The sequence below is a fragment of the Photinus pyralis genome, unplaced genomic scaffold, assembly GCF_008802855.1.
Source record: "Photinus pyralis isolate 1611_PpyrPB1 unplaced genomic scaffold, Ppyr1.3 Ppyr1.4_LG1, whole genome shotgun sequence".
NCBI lineage: Eukaryota > Metazoa > Arthropoda > Insecta > Coleoptera > Lampyridae > Photinus > Photinus pyralis.
Genome location: NW_022170249.1, coordinates 65,502,440 through 65,517,856, shown reverse-complemented (window position 1 = coordinate 65,517,856; position 15,417 = coordinate 65,502,440). Strand labels below are relative to the sequence as shown.

The 15,417-nt window shown below is 35.0% G+C and overlaps 2 protein-coding genes across 3 annotated transcripts in view; both read left to right on the top strand.

Annotated features, from left to right (window-relative positions):
- The window catches only part of LOC116159660 (beta-mannosidase-like), a 503,499-nt gene that overhangs the window by 372,272 nt on the left and 115,810 nt on the right, over positions 1–15,417 (top strand). The window lies entirely within an intron of this gene.
- Positions 1–15,417, top strand: part of LOC116159659 (uncharacterized protein DDB_G0283697) — a 175,118-nt gene that overhangs the window by 49,999 nt on the left and 109,702 nt on the right. For both annotated transcript variants that reach the window (XM_031472686.1, XM_031472685.1), the window contains exon 3: positions 7,809–7,890. The gene's annotated coding sequence lies outside the window, so the exon portion shown is untranslated. The remainder of the gene's footprint in view (positions 1–7,808; positions 7,891–15,417) is intronic.

The window sequence follows — 15,417 nt, the reverse complement described above, 5'->3', positions numbered from 1 at the left end:
TCTCGTCTTCAAAAGACATTTAAGGACGCTGAAAAACTCGGAGCTCAAAAGGAGATAGGGAATTGGGTGGGAGGGAATGAAAGACCAGGAAGGGATACAGAAAAGAAGTGGAAATGGGTAGGAAGAAAATGAGGGTGACAATGATATGTAACAGAGAAGGAATGAAAGACTTAAAAAATAAAGAAAATATGGTAGAGGAAGAGGAGGAAGATCTAATACTGATGCGATGTTTTAATGATAGACCGAGGAATAAAGGAGAATGAGTAGAGATTGGAAAAGGAACACACGAACAAAATCAAGAGACAAAGAGGGAAACACAGATAGAGAAGTGTTATTGGAACTGTTGGAAAATTTTAAACCACCCGCATGGGAGAAAGTGGAAGGTTGGTAATTTATTGATTGAAATATAAGAATTTAAGATAGGAAGAAGGATAGAATCGCATCATTAAACGATGAAAATGAGCTTAAATAGAAGAGGCAAGAAAGAAGGAAGAAACATATATAACTGAAGAGGAAGGAAGAAAGAAAAGGAAGGAGTAGTGGGACAGAGAGCGAATCAGAAGAGAGATACAGATAGAGAAAGTAAGAAGAGGAGAAATACAGGAAAAAGAGTTGAGAAAACTGGAAGAAGTACCTACAAAAGAAAATGTAAAGAAAAAGGTGGAGGAACAGAAAGAATACGAAGAGCAAGTCGGGGAAATAAAAACAGAGAAGAAGGGAACAGAAAAAAATAGAACCAGGGGAGAGAAATACATTTAGAGGAATGGAAACAACATTTTATTAAGGTGCTACAAGGAAAGCAGGAGAAGGAGGAGGTCGTAGAAGGCATTGGGAGAGCAGAGGTTGAAGGAAATGCGATAACAAAGGAAGAGATTGCACGGCAATTAAAAAGAAACATGGCTTGAACTTTCGCCACAGATAGGGTTAAGGATGATGGTGACAGGAATGAGGACACTAGTCAACAAGGTATAGAAATGAGGAGGCCCATTTGAGGAATTGAAGACAAAGACTAGAAGGGGGGTTAAGAATACAAGAAAAAGAGCCTGAAGTGTTTTGGAAATGTAACGGACTAAGGCAGGGATGCCCACTTGGCCCAACCTTATTTAACCTCTACATAAGAGAATTAGTAAAAGAATGCTTGGCGACGAGGATGAACACAAAATGAATGTGAGAAGAACAAAGGAAAAAATACTATGAAAGCAATGGATACGGACCTGCTGAGGTCGAAAGGAGATATAGCGAAAATGATAAAAGATGAAACACGGAAACAGTAGTTGCAATAAGGACTAGTAAGGGAGTGGTTGTGGAAATACTTATGGGAGGGAAGCAAAAATATTAAGATAATGGCGAGGTTCAGATGCGGAAATGACGAGAGAGGGAAAGAGAAGTGAAGACAAGATGAAGAAAAAGGAGGTATAATCTGTAAAGAGGAAGAGGAAGGTATAGAGCATATGGTATGAAAGTGCAAAGAGGTGGAAAGGGCGAAGGGAAGCAGGAGTAAGATGCTGGAAGAGTGTGTGGGGACCATAGAAAGGAAAAAGATTTAGTGACCATAATACCCTAGAGTACAATAAAGCCCATTAAGATTTTTAACGGCTAACAAAGGATTTTTCCTCAATTTTGGAAAAAATGTTTAATTTCAGGATATCGTTTATAAGAAAACTCCCTGAAAAATCATTTTATCCCTAACCCCTGGGGCCGCAGTCCATTTGGTAGAGTGTACTAAGAAAATTTCAAGTAAAATTACTAGGAAAATTTCGAAAGAAGTTTCACTCAAGAAATAATCCTTTTAAAACAATTGGTATCGGACATTATCATTCAAAACTGTTTTAAAACGCGTTGGAAACTTGTTGAAATTATCGACGACTCTTACAGATCCATGAATTCTCTTAACAAGTTAACCCCAGGAGACATTAAAAACCTCGTCAATTCTTTATAGGCTTCTGGAGACTCTTAGTGATTGTAGCCAATTATTAAGAGCTCGTAAAGAGCCTTAATAGCTCTTAGAGTCAGTTAATGACCCGTAAACTCTCCTTAACAATCTTAAAGGTTTTTTTCATGTTCGGTTTTCAGGAGAGAATTTCAAGGGGTGTAAAAACTTCTCACTGGGGCTTTTGGAAGCTCTTGAACGTTCTCAAAGACTTTCAGACACTCATAAAATGAAGTCTTTTAAGAATCTCAAGAGACTGTTTTAACACTTTTATTTAAATACTTACATGCGTTTGGAAGATCCTTGGAAGATTTTGTAAACGGTTTGGTGACCCTTAAACAATTTAAAAAAAACCCTAACATGCACTTAGACACCCTTAAGTTGTAAAGGTCACTAAAAGGATCATGAAAACTGTTGTACAGAGAGCATTACGTGATTCATGAGGTCTCTTAGATACTCTTAAAGACCAATAAAACTACTGAAAATTTGTTATTCATCCGCTAGGTCTAAGACCGCAGTTCTTTCTTTAAAGCATACAAAGATAGAGTCTAGTAAAACTGGACGCAAAACACAATTTTTAAAGAAATAAGTGTTCTTATAAATTTCTTAAACATGATTTTGAAATTTTACTATGAAGTTGAAAAAAAGTATTAGGGAATTAGGGTATTTTACTAAAAATCTTGAAAATCTGTACAAGAATCTGGTTTGGAAATATTCATACCTCCGTCTAAACTCTAAATCGTCTTGACTTTCTGTAGTGATCATCCTAGGAGGTTGTACTAGAAATTTTCTATTAGCGATCTCGGGGTTTTAGAGATAAGACAAGTAGGTACCTTTAGAATCCACAATTTCTTACAGAAATAAGGTCATCATATTGTAAATAATGATCAATCAGCAATTGACGTATATCTAGCCACTGCCAATTTTACTCCAACTACTTAGAAACACAGAAAAAGGTCTTTTTGGATAACTTTTTAAGAGCCCTATTTGAAAATAATTATTTTAATAATCTTCCTAAAATAAAAATATCAACAAATGTGAATGCTTAATGGTCGTTTGCGGTAGGTAATTCTACTTTAATTTAAATCAAAGGGGACACATAAATTCCGAATTTTGGTTTACCACGCTTTAAAGTCGTCCATACTTGCGACTGTTTCAATTTTTTAAACTAGGTACATACATCCTCTGTTTTGCAAAATCCACCATCTATTATTAGATAATGAGGAGGCAACTTCAATGGTTGTTATGGACAAAGAAGTAGCCATGGAAATGCTTTTGTCTATTATTTTACGATAATAGGAGCTTGTAACTAGAGATCTTTATTACCGGTATGATTACGACACGAACACAACACTATATTTTACATTAATACAATGTGCATCGTTGATCTAGTTAATTTTAAGTTTCCATTGAACGCCGGCCATTTTCCTTGCTTTTGCCTACAGGGTGGTATTGCAAGTGTCCTGTAGAATAAATTATATTTACGAGCTCCGCTCTCTCATGCGCTTACCAAAACTCCAAATTCTAATGTAAAATAGTAAACGCATTTCGAAATTTCTCTACAAAGAAAAATTCCCAAGTCCTTATTTGGAGCGAAAAGAATGCCAGATCGTTCCCGCTGGAATACTAATTTGTAAATTAGGAAAATGTCTACAGTGCCCGCATTCTACTTAATTCTAATGACGAGTATTTGATGATCAAAGTTTCATACGTCCTTACGAAATAAATAGCGCTAGCCTACTTAAATTGCCGCACCTTAATTACTAAAAACAAACAATTCGTTGTGAGAGTATCTTTTCATTTTCCTTAAACAGTCTTCACTTTCATTGAATGACCTGCACTGAAAAGAGAATTTATGTAACTTTTCTGTTAGTTTGTAGCTTAAAGCCGTTGCACCTTTGGGCAATTACAATATTGCACAAGCTCAATTCAAGTAGCCCACACGGTGATTTAGTACCTACCATTGATTGTATTGAAAACCTTTCTATTTGTTCTATATATGTAGGTATGTGAATATGATTTATGAAACTGTTTATTTATTATTATTGCCGTGTTTTTATTGGCATTCTTTAAATAGCTTTTATAAATGTGTGTAAATGGCATGATTTATTGGGAGGAATCGGTTTGACGCTACGAATTTAAATTGAAATGTGCCTCTGTACTTTTAATCCATATATGGAGCATAAGAATCTTGAGAAAGTATCATATCAAACCATTTTAAGAGAAACAAATGGTTTCCTTTTCTTCCGTATTTTTTGCCGTTGATATGATAATTTAAGAGTGCTCTCTTGTTAATAATTTGAAAAATTTGTAATCCAGAACTTAATTTTCTTTCGATTTCGTGGCACTAATAAAAAGAAAGACGACGGTTTTAATCGAAACACAGAGCATGCTCCTAATAATTTGAATTAACTGATTCCTAAACACACGTTGCCGAATTAAAGCTTAATTTAGTTTAGATGGTACACTTAAGGGTTAATTTCATCTTTTAGATTGAATCTCATTCCCTCTTCATTTGTATATAAATCTATAGGAATTGGTTGCAGTTGCAACCCTTCACTATTGTTTCAATAAACTAAAAAAATAAGTAGTTTCTTTACTACTACACTACATGCTACATACATTGCGCTGTACTTACGAACGAGCGATAAATGACAGTACTCAAGACCTAAAGTCAACGGGAATGCGAAACTGGTATTAGGGGATGTAAAGTCCTGCATTTTCCAGAAACAAAATGTGAATTAGGCTTATTTTTGACCACAGTAATAGTCAAAGTTGAGGCGTCACTGTCAACAACTGTAGCTAATCCTTACAATTAATGCAGTTCAAAATTAATTAAAAGAACACTATGAATCAATAAATAATAAAACTAAAATAAAGCTAATTACAAGGGAAGCAAAAGAAGAACTAATTCCTCCAGTTAAATTTATTATAAAACTCAGTTTGCATGTTCGCAACTTACTTACTTTTAATTAATCCCAATAAAGTGCAACGTAACATTGCAGCGTCTGGTAGATTAATTATGTCTGTCTTTGAATCACGCTTCACCGCGAACGTTTATATTATGATTATGAAGGCTACTTGCAAATTTATATCTCTAATTCAATTAAGTAATATTAATTGAAAAGAATTTACCTTGTAGTGCAGTATTCACTTTATGTACATTTGTAGTAACGCTCCACTCATTACACGACCAAATTGCACTTTCTTTTACTAAGTAGGTTCAAATCGCCTTGTTTCACTCCAAAAGTTTTAACTTCACAACGAAATTTGAGTTAAAACCTTCTAACCTGTAAGAGTCCTTAGGAGGTCTTAAAACCCAGTATTAGTCTTTAAAGATTAAGGGTAAATATAGGTGTGCAGAATCTTTATCCGCTTTTAAGAGCCTCTAAAAACTTTCAAGAGTTTCATCACCTTCTAAAGTCTCCGTCAAGACTTTCGAATCGTGTGCAAGTCTCCAAGAGGCTTGAGAGAACTTACCATTAAGGCTGTTTAATAAGACTCTTGTAGGGTTTTCTAGTGTTCCGCATTCTTCTAGAGCCTTTAACAGTATTTAAGATTCTTACCTTCAACTGTCACTAAAAGCCTTCAGAGACTTTTAGCCCGTATTCAAAAGCCTTCAGGTTTAAACAAGGCTCAAGAGTATTTTGAAGTCTTCTTGAGATTTAAGAGACCTTACAAGTGGAGTAAAATTGCATTTTCACGATCAAATATCTAATTCATTCATCAACACTATCACTCAAATGGCCCATAATAGCATTGAAATAGCACAAAATACCACAGTAATACGATTTTCAATAATTGTGTTCATTGTTCATTTCTAAAAAGGAAACTTGAAAGAGCCTTCAGCAATTTTCAAGCCTTTCGAAGTGTGTCTGAAAGCGCCGCAATAATTTAAACTCTTTGACTTATGAGGGTGGTTCAGCCATGCCAATATTACCCGACGAATTTTTCAGGGCACATTTGTCGTAAACGTTTAACCATTAGAGAATTAGGTTTTACATCTGCCGTAGGTTTCTGTGTAAATTGTTGGCCATTATCATAGACAATCAAATAATCGAGTATTTGGATAATCAATTACGAATAATTAGTATCGGTTTACCCTTCAGATTCGATTAATCAACCTTTGTAATACTAAGTATCGTTTTTGATGAATCAAAGACCATTTAGTAAAATTTAGGTGCGGTCCTCCTCATTACCAACTTTCGCATAGAATTGCAAATAAAAGAACTAAGCGCGGTAATTGTACACTAAAAGAAGAAATTGACTGATAAATTAGGGCCAGAACCTTGGCTAGTCACAAACGCTATTGAGCAAATAATTTTATTGTGTAATTAATAGCAATAACAAGGAAATATTCTCACAATAAAACTTTTATGTCTTAATATATCAATGGCACACAATTATTTAAAAAGGAGAAACATAAACGGCTACTTTTTTTATAATCCTTTATTGCGCTCTGAATGAATCGATATCTCAATACCAGTTATGGGTAATTTATGCAATTAATTCTGTATTTAAATAATCGTCTAACGCTAGTTCTTTTTAATACGGAAATTAGCAGGTGCGCGCTTGCGTTTTCATTGAAAACTACACTTTTTAAAAGTAACATGAATTACCGCGTGAAGGTAGGTGACTGAACCCATCGATTTATATCCAATCAGGTCCGATTCACGCATCGGAAATCCTTAAAATAATAGAGCCGCAAAAAATTATTTTTTCCCAAGGTCGGTATTGTTTGATATAAAATTATAAGTTCATTGTCAACGTCTTTCGTTGAATGTAAATTAAAGTTTTATGGTTTTTTTTTCAATTTCATGTTATTAGTTGTTCGATTATGGTACAAGTGTCGGCGAATTTTTTTGTGATTAACAGGGCGCCGCGAGAAGACGATCATTTATAATCTGAATTTGAGGGGGTGAACTATATGGAGAATTGGTCCGGAAATGCCACGGCTTTTGGCGCACGATTAACTTTCTTTCGAATATGAGAAAAAAATGCAAATCGCCTTTAGGTGTTAATTTGTGCGTGGAATTTTATAGCGAACATTTCACGCATTAATACCATCGTCAATAGAAAACCGCACCAATCGCATTGGATTATGCTTTAAAATATGTAAATAGTAGGCTATTCCAAATGGCGCCAATTACAACTAATAAAGATTACAATTTTTACTATTCTGCTGGTCGGTGATATCAATCTGAAGAATGTGATTATTAAAAAGATCGCGTGGGTTCCAATAGTTTGGTTTTATTTGCATAATCTGCCCGACACGATGTATCATGCAAAATTGCAATTAATTTTATGGAGCAATTAGATAAAAGTGAATTTCCAAAATTCAAATATATGCAAATGTGGGCCCATTTTATACATATCATTTGCACGTAATTTACAATATCGATAATGCCAATCTTATATAATTTATTTTAAGTTTTATAGCCATTTTTCACTGTTTCGGTGTCTTGATAAAGGTCAAATGTTCCAGCGATCAAGGTATGGTTTGTAGAGGATTTTATTTCCTTATTATCTCCTATCACCGGTTTATATTATACTCTTGATAGTTGGAGCTGCCCGGTTTTACGGAACCCTAATAGATCCTGGACGAGGGTTGTGCCGGTAAATGAAAATTATAATATTATTTTTCATGCTCATTTTCAAAAAATAATTGTATTAATAATCACCATTGACCTAATGGTATAATACCAAGCGCGGGTATTCAAATATTATATTTTCTCAGATCTGAGCTAAAATGTAATAAAAATAAATAAATAAATAAACATATTCTAAACGATGCTATTAACTAATTAACCAAGCATAATATGACATTTGCACAACGATTATTGTATTCAATGAATTTTCATTGTTCTTTCTTTTTCAGTGCTCGTCGATTATTAAATCAATAGACGGCTGTACTCATTCGAAAAAATTGTGTCTTGATTTTTCATCTGGATAACTTCAAGGTAAGTGTAAATTGCCATTGCATTTTGTTAGTTCTGATCAGTGGCGTGGCAACGAGGTTCCCCTCGAGGGACCCTTTTTGAAGGGCGAAATTTTTTTAAGGACGTCAGCGGCTTTTGCAAATAGTATCACCAACGGTGACAACAGAGCAAAACGTTACCGACGAAATTCATTCTAATTAATGAATCCATACCCCCAGACCCCCCGGTGTTACGTTTTAACTTAAAACTTCAAGCTCCGAGGAGGACTCTTGTGGCACTTTCAAAAAGGACCATCGGACCTTCTTTTTTTCAGGAGTATTTTATGCTTCACAGGAACGTGATGCTAAGTTGCGTAGCATCTTCTCTAAATTTTCATTCGAGTGCTAACGCAAAACATGGGGGGGGGGGCGAATGAATACCTCTGCCCCCCCCCTCACGGGATTACGTAGGATACATTAATGATTCATGATACACTATACTTTCCCTATCGTTTTCGCCCCCCTGGGGCGGTGCTACCGTCGCGCCCCGAGCGCCAGTTATCTGCGCTACGCCACTGGATCTGATTAGTCTAATTGATATCTTTTACAAATATCAAAAACCGTTTTGGGTATAAAAGTGACTAATTTACAATAATTTTATATTAAAAAAATGATTCACAAGCAGAGGCGGATTTAACCTTATGTCGCCCTTAGTCGCCGCTCTTAAGGAAAATGTGGCATACGGCAAAGTTGCTACATGTTATTACATTGCATATGAAGTGAGATCTCCGACCATTGTAAATGTAATGATACCGATACAGCTATTGCTTGCTTATACATATATTTTTTTGTACTCATTGAATGGAAAGATAATGTTTCCAAGCATCCTCGATGCACGGGAAAACGACTTTCCCGCATCGCGGTGTTTTTTAGTTTCCGCTGGAGAGAAGGGGTTATGCGCGTTCTTCGGTTGGTAGTACTTATTGAAGTCAAGGAACGTCATGTCATGGTTAACTGTCATCTGCTGTAAACTCAATTAAACCGTTGGTTGAGGGTATTTAGTGCGATTAATCGGAAGCAGACGTACACTAAGTTTTACCATTGAATAAAAACACTATAAGAAGCCTAAGTGTTTTTATTCAATGGTTTTACGTAAATATATAAACAAGAACTTATAACGCAATCAAATTATTTTTCAGAATTGGAACTCAAGAAAAAGTAAAATTTACCGTTAAAACGTCTTAAAATGTGACCAGTGATATTCTGCAACTATTCGCATATGCAGTTTAAGAAAGCACATATTAACATACACAAAGCTTCCAAGGATTTTAAATGTAACGAGTGTATTTACGCAACTCAAGATAAATCAAATTTGAGAACACATTTGTTCACACATGTCTTCTGGGAATATTACATACGATCAGTACACTTACGCGACCAATAAGAGCACTCTTTTCAAAGCATATTTGTTAACATTGAAGACTTCCAAGGATATTCAGTGCAAACGATGCAATGCCGTGACCAGTAGTAGCACTCATTGCAAAGGCAAAATATGTATTAACCAAAGATGTGGAAGTTTTAAATGTAACCAGTGCAATTAAAAGTGGGTAGTTACAAAATTATGTTACCAACCAAACATATGATTGTGTTACCAACTCATGATAAAAAAAAAACTAATTTACAAAACTTTATTAATTTTGACCTTTTTTACGCAATTCGTTACAAAAAATATTGTACCTAACTCTTTCGGAAAGAATTTTCCCGCATTCGCACTAAATGCAGCACTCCCTACGGTCGTGCTGCAAACAAAGTGCTCATGCGGGAAAATTAACTTACCGAACTTGTTAGGTAAATAACTATTACAATTCAACTACCAAAACCAAAACTTCTAATTTCACCACAAAAATTTAAAAAAAAAACTACATCCAATTTTATAGCTACCGTTACATAGCTACATAAAGGATAGGATAAATTACGTTTTATCATCGTTGTCGACGAATAGAGTAGCTTGAGAGGCATTTGGTTTTTGGACTAAAAACTTTGCCTCTCAAAGTCAAAAATGAATTTTTATTACACCGCGAAAAATGTTGTCACCTTCAAAACAACCTTGTTCAATTAAAAAAGGGCACCTGTTGTTTGCGAATAACACACCAAACAGAATATGAAGAATCGCATACGATTTTCAGGGGTGGAGGGGGATTTTCGATTAAATCTTATCCGTAAATGGAAATTAAAAATAACAATAGTAAAAACCAGCCAAATACATTATATTTTTGCTTGATAGATATGATACGTCTCAGGGAGACCTATCTCTTTTGCTCTGACAGTACTGATTTCCGACAGTCCGTTCGTAAGATATTCGCATTTGAAGTGTTGACCCCACCACCGTCTCGTCCAGACCTATTACTTTCCTTTTGCGAGTATCATCGTCTGATACCTTTTCGGTAGATTCTCATAAATGAAATAAATAAATTAAAAAAACTAGAAAATTTAAAAAAACCCAACGAAGAAAACGTTTAAACCCTCCGACGCCTGTCTTAAGCCCGCATAAAGGGCGAAGGGAAATTTAAGGGTGTCTATTTTTCTATGAATTGTTCCATTTTGAGCACCTTATCACTTTATCAATACATAAGGGTGTCTACTTGTCGCTAGATGCTTTTTTAGCGCGAAGGGTGGAAAGATTCTATATAATAGAGATTCTAACAACATTTCAAAAGGAGGTACCAAGATAACTCTAAAAATCTTTAAAGAAAAATTCAGATATACTGTAAATTGTGAATATTTTGAACAATATGATACCTAGTAGAAAGTATTTTTGTAGTAGGATGTATTTGTAAGATTAATTTGCAATATAAAGACTTTAATTTTACAAGAGAAGAGATTGAGCATCCATTAAAGAGAAAAAAGGGAAAGCGGCAGGGTGGGATGAAACAAGAAATTAAGCATAACATTTCGCTACACATCGTATCAAGGAGACACTGAGGAAACAAATGAACAGCATATGGAAAGGAAATGGACTACTGGCTTAATGAAAGGAAAGGGCAATGGAGCCGATTTACAAAAGAGGGAACGAAAACTATCTTATTTAACATTTGCATAAGATATGTGGTTAAAATTTTAAGAAACAATAATAATGGGAAAAGAAAGAGGAATAATGGGAAGAATGGAGATACTGGGAAAAACAGGATGGAATTAAATGTCGAAAAATCGAAGATGAGCGATTTGCGAAGGGGTGAAGAAGGAAAGGATAGGTAGAATGGAAGTGGAGGGAGGAAAGAGTAGAGGAAGTAAGAGAATTTGAATGTTTAGGATATCACCAAATAAGGGAAATAATAAAAAAAAAAGGGAGAAGTAGCGATGAGACAGGTATGGATGAATAAGAGAGAGGAAATTTCATAACGAGTTCAGAATAAGACTTTTTGATAGAATGGTTAAAAGGAGGCGTTGTTGTATGGAACGGAGATGTGGAGATCAACAGAATGGGATAAACTGGAAGGAATACAAAGAAGATAGTACAAATAAAAGAGGAAAAATGGAATGGAATGTGAAGAGAAAGAGGAAAATATTGACCATCTCATATGGGAATGTAAAGAGGTAGAAAGAGCAAGGGAAAGCTGGAAAAAAATACTGGGTCAAAAGGGAGGAGGAGAAAAATGGATGAAAAAGGTAATAGAAAAAAGAGAAGAAAATAATGAAGTGGGGATCAATTTCCGGTCAAACCGGAAGGAAACTGTAAATATTGATAAAATTTACTTGTGTTTTAATTTACAAGATATTTCGCTGTGAAGATAAACACTCGTTCTTTGGATAGATCGTAAATCAATAACAACAATTTTGAGGTAATTTTAGCACAAATTTCCAAAGAACGATTGATTTGGGCATAGAAAATAGTACCTGTACGAAATGAAAGACCACTAATCAGCGGAAAGAAAAGGCTTATAAGGTCGCGATGATTTATTTACGATATCCACACATAAAAAGTCAAATAAACTGTCGACATTTCATCTCAAGGGTGCCATTTGGCGGTAATTATCCCGGCAACGCAATTATCCTTGAGCTTGAGGCGGTAAAATTGTTTTTGACGAAAGAGTAGGTTGACGTTTTCTCTTAAGTGGTGAAAGTGGAAGTACACGCGATGATTAATTACAAGAAAAACTTCTGTTCCTTAATGCGATACTTACAACGTAGGAACAGACTGCGGTGCCCAGTATAGAGATGAATCTCGAGGATGTGTTGTAGTTCATGCACGAATGAGAATGTTAGGAATATTCACGATTTCAAAGCTGACGTGTCTTTGGCAATATAAATAAAGACGAAACAGTAAAATGTGAAAACACGATGTAGTGGTGTGACATTTGCTTCTAACAATTGTGTCAAAGCTTCAACCAATTTTCAACCAAGTCATGAATCTATATAACCATGACGAACAATTTTATACTTCCATGGCAATTAATATATGTCATCAATATTTTCTTATTGTAAAGTGAGTAACAAGGCACATACGGTGTTGTATCTTGTTTATAAAATCCCTTTAGAAAAACCCATATAACGATGGTGTAGCTGCTGTAATGATAAATGTTGCTAAGATAATGCTGCATTAAAAAGAAACAATCCAGTTTTGATCTATAAATCATGTTTCCCACATTTTTCTATACGATATTGAAATGGGTATTGATCTGTGGGGTATTTCACCGTTAGAAAATTTACGTTATACGACTACACAATAATTTATATACGCAAACCGTATAATTAATAATAAATTACCATTAAAATATTTCCAAAGTTTTCCTCGCCGCACCGAAATGAGTAATTAGGTAACAATATACGAAAGAGGCATAGTGAGAATAAGGAAACTAATTTATATTGTGCTCATAATAATAACTTAGACTTATCTATTTATCTTTCTATTTTCAAATTAAAGCTAACAAAGTGTGTCCGCCCAAAACGGGTTTGAAGCGCGGTTCTAATCCAGTCGGTTCATTCAATAAATAATGCTCTTAGTTAATGCTAACAAACGGTTTCAATGATTACCTTACTATAGGTACGAACGCACGTATATACATAAATCATTACGGAAACGTCGCGTATACAATTTAGTGCAATTTGATTAAATCAACATTTTTGAATGCGGACAGAAATTCAAAATTCTATATTATAAATTTGATAAAGAAGAAACACAGAAAATATAAGTTTTCCTTCATTATATTGCTTTTCTCTGGAATGGTCTAAATTCTAAAATTCTACCTGGCATAGATTTGAATAGTTAAATTATAGGTTGAGGTGGCCATCTCTTTTACTAATGCTAAATCGGTCAATAATTTGGAATTGGAATCTAATTTTGTTTTACATTAAATTATGGATGACCTCTGAATTTGGTTCCTTTATAACGAGATTTAAATGGAATTCGATTTGATTCCAAAAAACAAAAAATCTGAAGACTGGTTAATTCAGGGGTTTCTAAATAGACAATAATTTTCAACAACCTTATGATCTCTCATTTAAAGTTTAAATGTAATAGTAATAGGTCAAAATTGTTTCGTTTTCTATCGGATTGTAAAACTGTCGATTTAAATCTAGAAAAACCATACAACAATGTTATAACTAACCTTGTGTACTATGCTTCTTTTTCAATGTAGAACTCGGGGATTCTTGCAGCTAACGTGGTTAACTCAGTCACTTCAATTGGATGCATTCTTAAACCCGACGACACAAGATTATCTCCAACAACAACTCTTCGGAATTGGAATTTTGTGATTGATGTTGAAGTACAGGTTTCGGTTGTTAATTATCCTTGTCAGTACAAATTTGGAAGACAAAAGAAATGAGCATTGGCATACACTCAAGTTTAAAGGGGTGTTCTTGAAAGTTGGTTAGGTGTTTAGGAGATCTTTTTTTTAACTTTTCACATTGAGTTCTTTGAGCGACACCAAATTGAACTTGAAGATTATTTTATTAACAGTTTTCTTTATCGCAATTTTGTTTTACACAGAATTTAAAGTAACTTTATTTTCGTGTAGTGGCACTACTCAGAGCGGGGTAAACTGCTTATGAAATTTGTGGGATAGCACTTCGTTTATAAACATCGATGGTGTCTTTATCTAACTGAATTATCAGACGATTACCAACTTCTACACGGGAACGTACAAAGATTCCTTGGGCGTAATTGTATTCTTTTAAACCTGGGCGAACTGGCACCCTTCTTGCCAAACTAATGTGCGCAAAATATGCACGTCAATTTCACTACAGGTAGAGCACACCTAAACACACTTTTTCTATAATATTCCCTATTGGAACTTAACTTTTTCCATTGAGGCAAATGGTAAATATCCAGACGGCTACTGGATAAAATTCTCGCTTTGAAACTAGGTTCTAGCTTGGTGATCCCAAACGCCAAATTGAATGATTTATGGTCTATATGAAACTCATACGGCTTTATCTGACCAAGTCGAGGCTCAAAACCAGAATCTATTCGACTGACCTAAACACGAATTCTCAAACCTTTAACTGGCGCCACTGCCACTAATCGATTCCGTTATTTCGTGCAAAACTCATCTCCTAAAACGCCTATTTCATGGTGAAAAGCAATGAAAGAGATACTTTGTTCATTTTCATTGGTTTTTTAACTTCCCGGGCTTTCTAGAGAAAGGCTGGCTTAACAGAAACTCCAACTTCAACTTGCAGGGGAGAGAGATACTTTCCAACATCTTCTTTCACACGAATACACCAAACCTTAGAAATGAGTCTTAGAAGGGAAAGTCCAATCGCGCTTGGTCTGATTCCTCCGAATTTTTATTAAGACCGAATTAAACGAGCTCCGAACAAGATTGGAACGATTTTTTTAGGTATTCGACCGAAAAGGATGTCACCCAATTTCGCTAAAGCTTCCTTGAGTTTAAACCCAATGTCTTCGTTCAGTTTTTGGCATAGATCCCTCAGGTGCCGTTTGCATGTACCATAATTTTATACTTTTACTATTTATTGACGATCCTCGCGATCATTTATTATGTTGTATTGCCGTCTGCCCGTTTGTCTGTCTCCGTCTGTCTGTCCGCCTGTCTGTCCGTCCGTCTGTCTGTCCTGGTGCAGCTATGCACGATAAGTTTTGCATTTGCGCAATCCAATTTTTTTATTTGTTAAGATATTTAAATGAAATTTTGAGTGTAGGCACCTCGAATGAAGGTAAAATTCAATCAAATAAATTTGTTTTACGCATGCGCAATCCGTTCGCACTAAAAATACGCAAAACAATTATTGCGCATGCCCAGAGCCACATTCATTATTTGTAAACTAATATTTCTAAAATTTTAGGGTAGGATTCTTCTTATAAACTAAAACTAGCGCGTCAAAAATCGATTGCACATATGCAACGCTGTCTTCCTTATTTGTGGCCCGATTTTTAGGATTTTAACAGAAGTTGCATCTTCCAAATGGGAAATGAATGCAAGTGGAAATTAACTTATTTATTATTTTCTACGACGGGAATTTTTGAACTTTTATCAAAATTGTACAAATTATTCTTGATTATTGATGTGAGACTTAATTCTGATCTCGGGGGAAGACTTAAGGTAGA